The 3,514-nt window shown below is 44.8% G+C and overlaps 1 protein-coding gene across 1 annotated transcript in view; it reads left to right on the top strand.

Annotated features, from left to right (window-relative positions):
- The first annotated feature begins 1,234 nt into the window (after nt 1–1,234).
- apc (APC regulator of WNT signaling pathway) overlaps nt 1,235–3,514 on the top strand; it is a 32,155-nt gene continuing 29,875 nt past the window's right edge. Inside the window, exon 1 of the mRNA XM_024261167.2 lies at nt 1,235–1,445. The gene's annotated coding sequence lies outside the window, so the exon portion shown is untranslated. The remainder of the gene's footprint in view (nt 1,446–3,514) is intronic.

Genomic DNA, 3,514 nt, shown 5'->3' with positions numbered 1-3,514 from the left:
TCTGCTGTGTTGTAAACTGTTGAAGCAGCTCTAGCCAGAACTTCTGCCACAGAACCAGAAGCTTGTCCTGATTTGGGCCCCGCATCACGAAAGCCTTAGAGACCACACGTAACGTCCTGTTCACACCAAACAGCGCCAAGGCCTCGCACCGATAAGATAGACCGGACTTCCTGCAGCTGGTATCAGGTCACACTGACGAATCTGACGTTTGATTCCCACTTTTCCTCTGAGTGTTTATGATCTCATTCAGACTGTATTTGACATGAACAGAAAAGTTGAAGCTAAAGTTTCACCCACTGTGAGGAAACAGGCACCCCCCCCCCCACACACACACACACTTTCTTCAGGAAAACCAGAGCTGTTCTACTGTGAGACACCTTCAAAATACGACAATTATCAAAGAGTTGGACAGTAGATCCAAAAAAACACGCCATACTTTTAGAACCTCTAGTGGTGACAGACCTGTAAGTGTGAAGTACCGTTACAGCCCTTCAATGACCTACCCGCCGACCTTAACCACACCCTTTATTATAAGTGTTCCAAACCCACAACAACCTACACTCCAGAACACACACAAACACATCCAATACACATGGAAGGCGGGGCCTCTGATCTTCTGTCCCACCCCATCCCTGGTGGAGGGCCCGGCCCTCAGCAGTGGCGGCTGTGTCCCCTGGGTCCCGGCTTCCTAGGCCCGTTGAGAGGATCTCTGAGCTCCTTACTGTCCAGTAGGGATGTAGTACCTTTACTGTCCAGTAGGGAGTGTAGTACCTTTGCTGTCCAGTAGGGAGTGTAGTACCTTTACTGTCCAGTAGGGGTGTAGTACTTTTACTGTCCAGTAAGGAGTGTAGTACTTTTACTGTCCAGTAGGGGTGTAGTACCTTTACTGTCCAGTAGGGGTGTAGTACTTTTACTGTCCAGTAAGGAGTGTAGTACCTTTACTGTCCAGTAAGGGGTGTAGTACCTTTACTGTCCAGTAAGGGGTGTAGTACTTTTACTGTCCAGTAAGGGGTGTAGTACTTTTACTGTCCAGTAAGGGGTGTAGTACCTTTACTGTCCAGTAAGGGGTGTAGTACCTTTACTGTCCAGTAGGGAGTGTAGTACCTTTACTGTCCAGTAAGGGGTGTAGTACTTTTACTGTCCAGTAAGGAGTGTAGTTCCTTTACCGTCCAGTAGTGGGAGTATACCCCTACAGGCCTTTATGAGGTGTAGTACCTCTACAGGCCTGTAGGGGCGCTGGCTCGTTGAGCTCCAAAAGGCTCTTTTTTTTTAACGGAAACAATATGGCGGAACGCAGCGGCTCCACATCAAGAAGGCCTAATTAGAACTTTGGTGAAGTGTTCCGTTCTTGTCCGGACTGGAGCGTGAGCAGCGCCGCGGTTCTTGACGACGGGTTCGTGGACCGGCCCGGTGTTGGATGATGCCTCGGTGAAGGCGTCTGGAAGGTAAGGTTGTAGCGGCTAGCTTAGCTCTCAGCTTGTTTTGGTGACTTCAGACATTTCGATCGGACCGTGGGCGCGAAGACCGACGGGCCGGATTCGGCGGGGATTAGTGAAAGTAAGCGGTGTCGGAGCCGGAACCGGCAGAAGCAAAGCTCAAATAGCGGAGTTAGCGGCTCCGAGTTCGGGCAGAAGAACCGAACTGGCTGATGACCTCGGAGTACTACTCGGTACCGCTGAATACTACTCGGTACCGCTAAATACTACTCGGTACCGCTGAATAACATGCTAGTGTTACTGAGTTCTGGAGGACGCTCTTCCTCAGAACTGTTTTCGTCCTTTTGTGTATTTGGAGGTGGTTACGGTATTGGTTACTTTTTCTGAAACTAATCTCTTACCATGTACCTTCCTCAAAAATTGCAAAAAATGAAACATTATTTTGATAAAAAAAAATATTTACAACCACATTTTCTGCAGAGAACTTTTCAAGCAAGATGGTCAAAGGAATCATCCAGAGTACTGTCAGAGTCCATCCAGAGTACTGCCAGAGTCCATCCAGAGTACTGTCAGAGTCCATCCAGAGTACTGTCAGAGTCCATCCAGAGTATTGTCAGAGTCCATCCAGAGTACTATCATACTTCATCCAGAGTACTAACGTTTGAGTTTTCATTTAGATGATGATGAAGACGTCTTCATAGCATTTATAAATTACTTTTTTACTAAGTTTAATTTTCTTGAAAATAAATTCAGAAAACAGTTTAAAAAGTGAAACAGCTTCGGTCTTTCTGGGTAAAATAAAATAATATAAATATAAAATAGTGTTAGAATTTGGCTGGTGACTCATAAATGATATCTCTTCTGCTGTGTGGAGGTATTAAAGTAATTTAAAATGAGACTAAAAACAGAGTAACTTTCTCTGCAAACCTTGCAGACGTCGTGTTCATTCTAGAACCGGAAACACCAAACGTTTTATCACCTGAAGCTACTGAGCATGCTCAGTCTCAGCGCTAACGAGATCCTCCCCAGATACATCAGCGCTCTGACCTCCTCAGCAGCAGTCTAAACCATCGTCGGTCAATTTTCTCTCCATCACCTTTTCTCGTTTTTGTGAGAGCAGTGTACCTGGCTCCTAAAGCGGGTCACTTTTCTCTCGAGTTCAGATGTGTAGAACGGCGCAGTAGAGAGGTTGGAGTAAGGCCTGGTCTGTTGAAGAACCACCGTGATGCAGTGGTGTTTACCGTGACCACGACGGCGTCTGATTGGTTTAGAGCTGAAGCGTCTGTAGACGTTCTGTGAATACACAGCAAGCATCTTCAGTTGTTTTTTTTTTCACTGACGTGTTAATGTGGTTCATGTTAAAGAGATAACAGGTCACTGACGTGTTCATGCTAAAGAGATGACAGGTCACTGACATGTTAATATGGTTCATGTTAAAGAGAAAACAGGTCACTGACGTGTTAATATGGTTCATGTTAAAGAGATAACAGGTCACTGACGTGTTAATATGGTTCATGTTAAAGAGAAAACAGGTCACTGACGTGTTAATATGGTTCATGTTAAAGAGATAACAGGTCACTGACATGTTCATGTTTAAGAGATGACAGGTCACTGACATGTTAATGTGGTTCATGTTAAAGAGATAACAGGTCACTGACAAGTTAATATGGTTCATGTTAAAGAGATAACAGGTCACTGACATGTTAATGTGGTTCATGTTAAAGAGAAAACAGGTCACTGACATGTTCATGTTAAAGAGATGACAGGTCACTGACGTGTTCATGCTAAAGAGATGACGGGTGACTGACATGTTCATGTTAAAGAGATGACAGGTCACTGACATGTTAATATGGTTCATGTTAAAGAGAAAACAGGTCACTGACATGTTAATATGGTTCATGTTAAAGAGATGACGGGTGACTGACATGTTTATGTTAAAGAGATAACAGGTCACTGACGTGTTTATGTGGTTTATGTTAAAGAGATGACGGGTCACTGACGTGTTCATGCTAAAGAGATGACAGGTCACTGACATCCATCCACCCATCCAATTTCTTGACCTCTTTGTCCCGTTCGGG

This window comes from Oryzias melastigma, unplaced genomic scaffold (assembly GCF_002922805.2).
Source record: "Oryzias melastigma strain HK-1 unplaced genomic scaffold, ASM292280v2 sc00318, whole genome shotgun sequence".
NCBI lineage: Eukaryota > Metazoa > Chordata > Actinopteri > Beloniformes > Adrianichthyidae > Oryzias > Oryzias melastigma.
This window is presented reverse-complemented; position numbering and strand designations above follow the sequence as displayed.